The sequence below is a fragment of the Dermacentor albipictus genome, chromosome 1 (genome assembly GCF_038994185.2).
Source record: "Dermacentor albipictus isolate Rhodes 1998 colony chromosome 1, USDA_Dalb.pri_finalv2, whole genome shotgun sequence".
Classification (NCBI taxonomy): domain Eukaryota; kingdom Metazoa; phylum Arthropoda; class Arachnida; order Ixodida; family Ixodidae; genus Dermacentor; species Dermacentor albipictus.
Window position 1 is genome coordinate 118565746 of NC_091821.1, and position 12700 is coordinate 118578445.

At 45.7% G+C, this 12700-nt stretch overlaps 1 long non-coding RNA gene across 1 annotated transcript; it reads right to left on the reverse strand.

Annotated features, from left to right (window-relative positions):
* Positions 1–1479: 1479 nt before the first annotated feature.
* LOC135907877 (uncharacterized) lies at positions 1480–11214 on the reverse strand. Its single transcript, XR_010566145.1, has 3 exons — positions 11156–11214; positions 9761–9860; positions 1480–2650 (listed from the first exon to the last, which is right to left on the reverse strand). It is a non-coding gene; the product is annotated as an uncharacterized lncRNA (long non-coding RNA).
* Positions 11215–12700: the final 1486 nt, after the last annotated feature.

Consider the following 12700-nt stretch of genomic DNA (forward strand, 5'->3'; position numbering starts at 1 on the left):
GATGGGGGCGAAATGCGAAAACACCCGTGTGCTTAGATTTAGGTGCACGTTAAAGAACCCCAGGGGGTCAAAATTTCCGGAGTCCTCCACTACGGCGTGCCTCATAATCAGAAAGTGGTTTTGGCATGTAAAACCCCAAATATTATTATTAAATATAGGGTGTTTCAGCAAACTTGTCCGAGCCTTCAAAAAAGAAACAAAAAGCAAGAAAAATGTGTGCTTAGAGAATGCAACCAACTCGCTGTGATTCAATGTGCTATTGAGCAATTGAAAGTTCTTTTTAATTTTTACTCTGAGCTTCTGTCAAGTGTTAAAAAAATATATTTCACTGAATTTTAAAGCGCTCGATTTAACGCCGAAAATTCGGTGGAGAAGTTTAAGGGCATATTGTGAAATAAATATCCAAATGTTTTCCTTGCATGTAGTTAGCTTTGTGTTCTTTTAGTTTTTCCTTGGATCAGAAGAGAGCACACGAGACCTGAAAAAGTGAGTCACGCGATGAGAAACTTGCGTGCGGTGACATTAGTGCCGTCAAACGTCCTTCGAACGAATGATCAATGCTGCACGCATACACAATGTATGAGCAGGCCGTAAGTAACAGAGATGGATCGAAGACAACGCTCTGGGTTTCCAGTTTGGTCAGAATACCTTTTCTGCTAAAGTAATGGAGAAATGATGCATTTGAATACAGCAATAATAAGCGTATGGCAAATCTTGAAGTGGTGTCAGCGTTCTTGCTGTTAACAAACTACGTAAAGGGCGAACTGGTTTCGGTGGTGTATGGCGATGGATCTTAGACGATGGTTGGTGACAGTCGCATCTTAACCGTTACTGTCCTTGGCGGCTTTTTCAGGCGTTCAGTCTGCCTGGAAAACGTATTGCTCTTTCTAAACCTGTAAGATGGCACAAATGTCGTGGCGCAAAAGCGCCTATTCACGTGCTATATTTTTTTAGAACCAGCATGTGTGCTTTGGCGTCGTGAAAAAATTAAACCGTTGCAGCTATATTTATGAAAAGAAAAAAGTTGCATATATCTCGATAGGTTCTGGAAAGTCTCAATAGAATGCTTTTAGTTTAAATTAATATTTTTGAAGTTGGTTAATTGTTTGGATTTATTAATCACTTCAACTTAAGAGTAATTTCAGTTGTTCATACGGTACAGTTAACAACATTGAGTTGGTTACATTCGCGTAGCGCGCGGCTGTGGTTTTTCTAAGGCTTGGCACAGATTAGCTTACACACCCTTCAAAAATAGACGTAGCATGAACTGCTTGCTCCTAAATACCGAAGAAAACGCCGAGCGCCAAAGCACGAATAACGAGCTTCTGATAACGTTGCTTTTATTGCTGGATCAGTCATCATATAACGAACGAAAGGGTTGCAGTTTGGATACACTTCTGAGGCTGGGAACATTAAGACTCGTATATAGATTTCTTAAAGCAAACTCACAGATATTTTGTGAAGAAAATTTAGTGCACATCAGTCATGAGTGACGAACAACTTTGAAATTCGCTTAAAATAACAACCTGAGTCACCTGGTTGTTTTGAAATTTGAGGTGCGCATGTTGCTGTAGCTCAACTCGATGTAGACATGATTAACCCACGCCATTTTGTTGTGTCAACTTTGATAGCTCACGACAGTGAGAAATATCAATTCAGCACACTTAGAAAGAGAAATAAAAAAAAGCAAGTGCTGGAATGTTAACCAGGTAAAGTGTCATTTTTTCACCCGGCACGGAGGATAGGGAGAAGTGGTTTAAAAAGATACAAAGGAAGAAATGCGATTATGGAAAAAGGAATCAGAGCACAAAATTGAATTGACACTAATCACGAATCATAGCCTTTCTCGCAGACAGCAGGAAGTTCTGGCTGCCTTTAGCGCAAACGTTCATTTTGACAACTCTCCACGTATTTTTTGCTGTGACAGTGGCTAGCTGTCCAGTGTCTTTAACGTAGTACCCAGCACCTGCTTCTCCGCATTGTAACGTAGGCAGATGCACAGAAGATGCGGGATTGTTTCTTCACAGCCGCAAATGTCACTGGTAGGATTGTCGACGCATCCATGTACGAACGAGTATGACTTGGCAAGCGCCACACGAAGCCGCAACATTCTTAGACAGGCAGTCCTAGAAATAAGGTGTCAGGGGCCCATCCTTCTTGGCGATGTTAAGGCCCGTACGATCTGACAGCTGTTTGTTGAGCGACATCCACTTTTTCGAGTCGACGATGGAAGGAAGGAAGGAAATCAACTTTATTCAAGGTCCTGCAGGCCACGAGAGTTTTGGGCTCTCATGGAGTGGGCTTCTCCCACGACGGAACCGGGAGGTTGAGTTTCCTGGCGTCATCGTGGACCTGCTGGAAAGCCCAGAGTTGGGGAGCGAGTTCTTCACTCCGGATTGCTTCTGCAAACTTGCGCTTGTCCGGTTGGGAGTTTATGTGAGCTTGCAAGCATGGGCAGAGTAAGCAACACACCAACTCCGGCAAACGTGGCCGTTTATCTTCGACCTTGATGGCTCAATCGCTCCAACAAACGTTAGTGTTGTCAGCTCTTTGAAGGCGGCAGGACTCAGAAGCAAAAACGGTGCGGCCTACTCTGGGGCACTTGCAGAGAGCGTCCTTCGGCCTCAGATTTGGACGGAGCAGAGAGAAACTGGGAAGAGGCAGAGAAAAACGAGACAGCACGGAAGTTATAATCGGCACGGGAGTTATAATCAAGAAAGAAAAAGGAGTCCAATTTGTACTTTGCACAGGGAATAGGGAAATGCATCTAAAATGATAAGAATAGAAAAAGATGGGTAGAGAAAGAAAAATCGGCAAACAAAAATTTGAGGTGTCACACGTCACTATAACAGCCTGTCTTGCAGGCCCGTAGACCGCAGGAAGCGACCTAGTGCTCCTGCTGCCCTTAGCGCAGATATCTATTGTGACCGCTGCGCTTATATTATTCAGGCACCAGCTGAGAGCGAGAGAGAGGTAGAAGGCAGACATGTTAACCAGATTAGCTGTCTGGCTGGCCACCCGCCGTGGTGGCTATTAGCCCCGAGAATTAGGAGTGGCGCCCTCTCGCGAGTGAGGTCACGGCCAGGACGCCGCTCGCTCCGGCTCGCTCGGCTGCCGCGCGCGCTCGTTCCCTTCGTGTATGCTTGGGGTATGGGTGGCTCGAGCCGTACGTGTTGAAGGATACGTCGGCTTCTTTCAGCTGCCATGCCTTAACAACAGTTTCTTCTTCAAAAGCGCGTGAGTCGAGAAACTTTGCGGCTTGGACATCGCAAGCTATGTAGCGTTAAAGGGGTCCACTGGTTTTGCAATGCACATATGCGCCGTGTCTATCGGTAAATTTTGACTAAAAAAAGAATATCTGCAGATTCAACGCGCGAAGTTGTGTATGATGCTTCGCTAAACATTTAACATTCCTTTAGTATTTAGCTATGAGAGGCATTGCATTTTACGTGGAAGAAAAATTTGGTAATTGGCGTCAACATGTTATCTGATTTTAGAAGCTCTCATCATGATTCCTATTACTCTGGTGTGTTGTTCTATTCAAATATGGCCATTCATTAAAGCGTAAAAAAATAGTTAGGCGCGCATTTCTTATGAAAAAGTTTGCTGCTACTTTCATCCCCCTCTGAAACAGGCCTCCAAAAAACGAATTGCTCATGGCTGCTAACACGACGGCGCGTCATGTAGAGTATTTACATAGTTAATTCACAAACACCATAGTAGCAATCACCTGAGAGAAAAGTTTCGTTGTTAAGATCGAGAGCCACTCAATTGAAAGTGATGAAATGTTTCATAGTGGCCCTCAGTAGCCTTTATCGACAATATGGCACACCCCTGATCACGTAACGGTAGCAATCGACTGTCCGTACGGCGAGGCACGCTATGTTCGCGAAACCCATCAGTTCACTACAACTTCGAATTAAAACCATAAAGCATGTTTTTTACAGCGCCAACTGGAATGGCTAAAGTATTCTCGAGCTACTACACCGTAGCTTAGATTTCCTGTATACAAAAGAAAAATTCAAGCACCTTCTGTCTCACCATGTCTCGATCCAGCGTTATTCAATTGTACAAACGGATAACTATTCGCTTCGTCGGTACAAAAAAGAGAACCTTGCAGGCAAATTAAGTTTGCTCCAATCCAATCGCAAACATTCATAAAGAAAGCACCACAAGCCTTGCATATACTTTCACTTGATTTCTGACCCTCCACCGGGGGAATTTCGATATCTTCAATATGTCCCATACTACTAATCATTGACGCTCCGACTTCTTTCTGGCGGCAGCTATGCGGTCCAGCAGGCATACTTCACTAAAAATATTGGGCCGAGCAGCCTGTGTCAGTTCGCCAAACAGATTCGTCATGTATATTCCTCAAGCAGCAAGCACCAGTAAATTTCTCAAGTGAGTTTGATTTGATTTATTAATTTCCATTTACACACACACTTGTACAGAGGAGTGGTAAGTGGAGGTGGATGAGGGAAAAAAGCCGCACAGACGCGGCTTGAGGTAACCTCACCCCCTTAGGTACAATATGGCTGCATAGGGTAACACATCAAGTGCCATATAAATTACATTTATATAGTGACCATAAAACATTGCAGTTATACAATATATGAAAGAACAGTGAAATATTTCCACAATAACAATGCAAAACACACTGCGGCATTGAAATAAATAAATGATATACATTTGGTAATATAGACAAAAAAAGAGGAACATAACTTACATTATTAATCATTAACAAACGCGCCCTAAAGAGGTGAGTTGAACGTGTAACCCGGAAAAGGAAACATATATTGGTACATTCATATTTGTACTCTGTAAATAGCTGTAAGCCTTCATTAACGTTACTTCAAATTTCCGCCGCTTAAAAAAAATAAACACGTGAAGAACCGCCTAATGTTGACAGGCAGTTAAAGAAGCAAGTGAGGCGTGTAGAATCTAAGCTCCAGTATTAGTTAAGTCCCCGTGCTACTGCCGAGCGTTTCTGTGAGGAAATGCAAAAATTCGATATTATACCATGAACTACTCGTCGTGAGCAAACCTATTTTAGCGGAATAAAATCAACGTAACTGCTGTAGAAGTCATATATAGCCAGTTTTGTGACATACTTGTTGCACCGCGGCAGGTATGGTATCATAACTGGATTCCTATAGGCTATGCTTTTGCAATTGTCTATCCGCGCATGAAAAACCCGCAATGGGCTGGTCTGCGTCGCTTCGGCTGGCACTGTAGCGTTGCCTTCGAGAGCTGCATTGTTGTCTAAGCAATTAGCTCTTTTAATAAATGTTCGCAAAGGAAGACGTCGTAAAAATATATTTGAGACGACCACCATAAGTATACAAGCAGAGAGAACGAGGGCGAACAAACGAAAACACCGCAGAAAGCGCCCGGACAACGCCCGAACTGTAGCAGACGACAGGCGCGAGTCCGTGCCCTGACGTCACGCGAGCGGCGCTCGCAGCGCCGCTCGTGTTCGTTCTCGGGGCTAATAGCAATAAGCTGCTAAGCCCGAGGACGCGGGTTCAAATCCCGGCCGCGGAAGTTGACATTCGAGGGGGACGATATGCGAAAGTGCTCATGTACCGTGCACTGGACGCATGTTAAGAAACACCAGATGGTCAAACCTAATCCGGAGTCCCCCATTATGGCGTGCCTCATTATCAGATCATAGGTTTGGCTCGTAAAATAATAAAAAAAATATTTATTAGTTTTTTTGTGTCAGCTTGGCTACTTTACACTGGAGGATGAGAAGAGAGTAGAAAAGAATATATGAAGAGAATGTGTCCACACGCAAACGACGACTGAGTTCGACGATATCGTACTCAGACATTTAGTTGAATATTCCCAATACATGGATGTTGGGAATATCGCAAGATGTCATGCCAAATATTTTTGCTAAAATAATATAAACAGCTTATGTTATTCGCAGACCGTGTAGGGAATGAGTACCAAATCCATGAAGAGCAGACAGTAACGGAGAGCCAGCTATATACATGAGTGAGTGAGATTAGCGATTTTCTAACGGTGGCTCTCGCTTGATATTAAGCCACTCTTATCACCCACGGCATTATCATATCATTGATAAGGCGGGTGGAGCGTCGCTCTGACCACTCACGAAGTGCCAGAAGCGCGAAAAGGAATAGCGCCGTATAAGGCATCACTACAAAATCGCGACCTTGGCGATCTGCAGGTACAGTGTGAGCACTGTTGACGCAGTACAGGGGGTAACTGAATATCGGGTAGAGAAGCGCTTGTTGTGGCCTCAACACGGTACGCAACCACAAGGGGGATTCATCGCGCTAGAAAAAAAAAAGCTTTCACCCAACAAGTAAAAAATATGGCCTAATTAGATTGGTTTTAATATTTTCCTTCGCGATATGTAGCTGCCTATGTGTTTTTACATTGCTCATGGGGCTTTGAACTCACTTATATCGCCTATGGCTATTTGTGCATGCCAGCAAAGAAATGTTCGAGTCATCGCACCCTCGTCCTGAATACTCTGTGTAAGAATAACTATGCTAAGCGAAATTGCCTTTCCACACAAGTACGCTGAAGTCTATGAAACGCACGCTGCCGAAGTAAATGCTATGAACAAGGAAAAAAAAAGAAAAAAAGAAGATGTGGAGGTAGCTCGCATTGAACGCGTCTGGCTTTACAGGCGTAAACTACAATTTCGTTAGTGGCAACTGCAACGTGGTTCCTTGTACAAATAGGTCAGTAATTCTTACAGTTAAGCCGAGCTGAATAAACAAACAAGGAGGGTAAGCAAACAACGTAAATCGGTTCATTTAGCTATTAGCTTACACAAAGGGACTTCACAGATTAGGCGCGCTCTTTTAGAACGAGCGCACAGAGAATGCGCGAAGTTTGATGTAGAACTGTCCAGACAACTCTGCGCTACAGTAAGCAGCAAGAAATAATCGGTTTGCGGTTTTCTTCCTCTTCATAGATTTATCTTCAGAAATATTTAAAGACGTAGTTCAATGGAGTAATTAGGAGCTCCAAACTGATGCTTGGGCGTGTGAAACTTTTTAGGTGAAATCTTGAATACCGCTTCATTTTAATCTGTCTGTGATCATCCACATGCACGAAATAAGGGTGGTGCACAACAGCTGGACATGCAACTGCCATCTTTCACGCGTTCCATGAACAGGTGCCGAGATCCGGGAGTGGGGGAGGCCGGCTCGTTCCGCAGTGATTGCCCAGGGAAAACAAAGGGAAAACAAAAACGATCCAGAGCCCGGCCCGTCACCTCAACCCTTGGCAACAACGAGAGCGTGGCCCCGTACGTGGGTGGGACTCGTATGCTGTCTTGCTCGGCAACAAAGGGTCGACAGATACCAGTGTTTTCGAGCGTTGCTAGCTGGTACCTTAAAACACGTGCGAATAATAATAGGCCAATGCCGGAAAGGAGAAGGGGGACGCGTAATTCTTCCCAGGAGGCCTTCCGCCTGGACATTGCACGCTTGAATATTTCAAGAACACTTACAACTCCGGGCACTAATGGCTGCTGCGAAATCGCTCTTGGTGCGCGGGGTATTTCGCGCCGGCAATAATGACTGCAACCCTTCTTCCTCCGCAGCAACTGCTTCCCTATGCGTCGGCTTCATCTGCACGTCCTTTCTCCGTATAATTTTCCATTGACGCTAGCTTCTTGCCAGCTTTTATGGCCCTTCTGCACACTCCACCAGAAATACCACTACTGAAATATCGATCACAGTGGTTTACCACTGTGGCTAATGAGGGAGACACATTGGTTCTCTCGCTCGAAATGCTTTAGTCCGCTTGGCAAAATGCAGCTATAAGCTTAAAGTTGTCAAGAGGAACAGCTTCTGCTATGTTGCACTGCACATGTTTGATGGAGTTACGAACTTGTTCGTTGCGTTCAAGGTACATGGTACCTTTTAATATTATTGGAATGACCTAAAAGTCCAAGACACGTAAGATGAAAGCGCATTTTCTTATTAAGATCTGTGAGCTGAGGAAACCGCCAGGTAGCACGAAATTCATGCCATCTTTGACTGGTCGTTTCTGAGCGCTCTGGAGCGCTCTCGCGAACGGCGTTGTCTTCGGCTGGTTGAAAGAGGGTGCCCGCCCTGCGTTCGGCTGGTTCTTCTCGATTGCTCTCCTCCACCTTCGAGCGCTCTGAGGCGCTCCGAGCCCTGTCGTCGGAGCAGTCGTCGAAATTGAAACGTCATCGCAGAGCCGCGTTGCTGCTGTTGGCGACGGCCCACCGTAACCTAGGCAACCTAGGCCACTGCGACGAACGCTCGTCCCGTCGGCGCGTCCGCCGGTTTTCCCGGCAGCGCCGGGAGCTTTCGATAAGCGAAACGTCGGACGTTGGTAGTTGTCACGTGGTTTAGCATCTGCCATTGCCTCCTCCGAGAGCGAGTCGCACGTTTGGCTTGCGCGCTCGTCCTCTACCTCTGAGCTCGGGGAACGCCGGATCTGCCCGACTCTGCTCCGGGGGATGGAAGCGACCAGCCGAAGATAGCATCAGTAAAGTTCGCGATAGTGGCTTTCTTCTAAACTTATAAAAAATAGGTCGCACAAAACGCACACGTCGTCGCAAGCAATTGAAAGTGGCATATTCAAATGCGCTCCAAATACTTTCTGTCAACACTCTGTTCATAAAGGTAATACTTAGGAAGCTACCCAACTAATCACTACTGACTACGGAACAAGGAAACAAGAACTGGTGGTTGCTATAGCGAGAGAAATTAAAAGATAAATGAAAGGCAGGGATGGTAACCAGGGCTGAGCCTTGTTGGCTAGCTCTCCAGTGGGCAAAATATAAAAGTGGAGCGAAAGATTAAGAGAAGGCGATAATGTTATTAGGTAATGTGCTCTGGAGTCACCGACATATTGAAAATCCTTCACGCTACGTCGCAGGCGTTCCGTTTGACTACCTACGGTTGCCTTCGGGAATCGTAGCAGCGCGTCTATGGCCTTCTGCAGCAGTGATATGTAGGGCCATGGTCCCAAGATTTTGTCCAACGAGAAAGGTATTTCATCTAGCTACTTTAGAGTGGTGCAGTAGCGCAAAAGGTTTCGTCACCACCAAAGACACTGCATTCGGTGCTATCGGGCGTTACAATCAAGAATGAGTACGTATTCGTGAATGAAGCGCCCAGCCGTGAGCGACAAGCTGATGTTTCTTCACTTCGGGGAAGACCAGGTAACAGGTGCATAGCAGGGGCGGATGAATGCAACCGATTATGAGCAAAGTCAGGTGTGTGCCGTTCCTATAGTGTCAAATAATTTGCTAGCTTGCTTAGGTGCTGGGCTGCGACAGTTCTTGGTACAGAAGCAGAGATAAAAATCGTTACTTTATGTGCGCTTGGAGCAGCTTCCTCGACGACGATGTTGCTGGCAATACCGCAATGGCCCGGCAGGCACTGAAATACCAAGTTGTGCCATTCCGCGATCACGTGCATGCTGTTACGTTTCTTGTATCTCGCAAACAAGTTTGCCTGCGACGAACTGCTGAGGAAAGACAATGAAAAGCTGCCTTTGAGTCCCAGAAAATTGCCCACTTATTAGCCGTTTGCTGGTTAATATAATCACTGGCGCATGGGAGGGCAATAAGCTCCAAATTCGTCGTTATCGTGACTTGAGAAATTGTACTGTATTGCTGTTGATTGATCTGGCTGAAATAGCCATTACGGAAGTGGAGCTGGTCTGAGTTGAACTATCCTGAGAGCGTAGACTTAACCCGGTTAAATTAAGAAGCGTGCAAGCAGTCCAGAGTTACTTGTTTCAAGGCAAGGGTAGGCAAGTGAGCCGTCTTTCATTTCATGCACTCATGACCCAGCGGTGAGATTCCATCGCAGTAAACACAGCGCCGATGAAATCTGAAAAGAAAGTGACGTGTGGTAGGTAGCACGCTCATCTTGTACACTCAAGACGTGGCGCCACCTCCTGCCCATTGGCTACCCCGTCATTTGCCCAAAGACGCACGCACTAGGCCATACATTTAGTCAGCCAGATGGCTGCCACATGATGTGTACAATGAGGCACGCCCTAGGCACACGTTTAGTCGATCAGAACCGTGTAGCCTCCGTGGAGTCGGGGATGTGCGCTCGTCTGGCACCCGGATGCCCGGTTTCGATTGCCACCCAGACCAAAATGTAAATTTTCTTTTCAAAGCCACGAATTTACTGTCTTTGTAGAAACCCCCCTGATAAATCCCACATCAATCCGGGCACTTTTCAGGTTTTTGCTCTTTTGCGCCGTCGGCCATTTTTGGTACCATGGATCAGCAAGCTGACTACGCCGGCGCATTTTCGCGTAATGGGGCATATAATGCTTTCGAACTAAAGAAAGAAAACACTACGATACTTATCGAAACCTTTCAGGAAAGCGATGTTGCACTTCAAGAGCTCAATATGCCTGTACAAGGCCAAAGGGTTCTCCACAGCCTACGTAAGTATCGGAGCTTGCATGCTGGAGGAGACGTGCTGCGTCCGCAGAGCCATCCTTGTCAAGCACGACACGAAATACATTTCCGGTTAGCGAGGCTTCCGCGAGGTGGCCTTCACAGAGTCAATGACTAGTCATGGCATATGGCGTCTTGTGAATTAGCTTCACGAATGCGCAAATAGCACAGAAAGTACCTTCAGCGCAATACGAACACGCGCCAAGCGAGTGGCAAGCGCGCCGTAGCCCATTCGTTCCGCGATGTCGCGTCCGTGTGGTTGCCCCCATCGCGACGCGACAGTGCGACAGAGTCAGTCTGTCGTGTCACTTGTCTCCATCGCTTGAATTTCGAGTTCATGTGGTTGCCTGTCTTTGTTTGAAAATTTGTGGCACCACATAGATTACAGGTTGTGCATCACAATGCTCGATATAGCTTTGTGGAAGGTTTAAAATGTATCTTGCAATGAGTTCACGAAATCGGCTTCTAACGTGCACGCAGGAAACTACAAACGCCAGAATAGAGAGCTTGGGCCACTGGATATTTACAACACGGCACGTGCACCTGGGTGTGTGTTCGGATAGGCAACGGGGGTCACTGGCGTTGTGTAGCTAGGCGTACGCCACTGGATATGCGAACACTCTTGGCCGCTCTCCAAAATCGGTATTTGCCACTGGGTATGTGCCCGAATGGGCAAGCACAACAGGAGGAAAGTGAAGAAATCGGCCTCACCTCAGCATGGTCAACCAAGCGAGAAGGGCAGCTAAGGCCAGTGGATTCCTGGATTGAGGGGACCACCCACTGCACAGCGGAAGATCTACGTACGCTCATGTGGTCTCTTCCATAAAGTTTACTCTCTTTCTCTCTCTCTCTCTCAGCATCAAAAGCAGCTGAGTGTGGAGAAAGAAGTGAAGTCAACAGAATAGACCAGAGCGTGCGCTGAGCTACACAGAAATGAAGAAGGCGAAGCGAAGAATTTATACTTGTTTCAAGGCAAATTTTTATTTAAATTTATGTTACTTTATGCTATTCATTCCTTTCATTCCTTGGAATCGTCCCTGAATATTTCGCTTGTTTTCTAGTCAGGACTAAATGCCTTTTGTAATTCCATCCGAATCTTTGTCATTGCCCTATAGTGGCTATGAGCCATCAACAGAGAGAAAACGAACATTTCAATAAACATCAAAATAAAGCTTCGCTTATAAACGATTTTGACACATGTGTGGGATGCGCCGATTTTTGTGCTTGCTTATCGGCCAGGTCTGACCCCCAGCCTTTTATAAGTGCACAGCATTCCAGAAAGTTTACAGCGTGTGCCATCGAACTCCTTCTGATGCAGAAATCCGTTTGTAATTCGCCATCGCAGAGTAGCTATTGGTTGATTAACGTTAGTAGCCTTTCTGTTCTTTTTTTTTCGTTCAACAGGAATTCATTTCATGACCGAAGCTCGCAGCGCAAGACAGGAGACGCCGAACAAGTTCAATGCCACTTTATACGTTGTTTCGTTCCAGTGCAAAACAAATGCCATGAAGAATGGACGATACAGAAACTGATATCTCCTAAAGAGCGATACTTGGGCTCCCCTCGTTCACCGCGCTCTTTGCAGCGAAAGACGACTCTGACGAAAGGGGAGCCCCACATGCTTCACTGAAGAAAAGGACTCGATCATGACTGATATCGAGGAACACTAACGATCAAGCAGTCTTGGAAGGTTGCTCACCGGCTAATCCTCTGCTAACAACTCTTGTAGATCGTCCGGCTGTTGCCCACTTGTGGCCTTTCCATCCTTCGTTTCTCGATCGTTCGTTTCCTGTATTACTTTCGTGAGTTTGTTTACAAAGGCAATCAACTGCTGTGACCCTTGTGTATTCTGCAAGACAATGAAGATCCAATTTTATGTTTTTTTTTATCGAAGGTCGGAGGTTTCTTGTTTGCTCACGTTTCTAGGTATTCATGAGAGAAAAAAAGAAAAGGAAGCGAAACCGCCTCCTGAAAGTTTACTCTCTGTGTCCTTAGTTTAGTGGGCGTGAATGTTTTTTCTTAATCTTGAAAATGAAACGTACGGGGTAGTTTAGACCAACATAGACATATTCAATTTATCGGTGTGTATACACACCCGGAAGATGACGTTCTGAAAATCACGTACAATGATTTAGGCACCCGCGTAGTCCTCCACCAGTATCAAAATTGCAATGTAGGAGTTTTTAAAACCAGTTATTGTTTAACCAGTCTTAGTTAATTAGGGAAGGAACTGCGATGGCTGCTCGACTTTCTAGT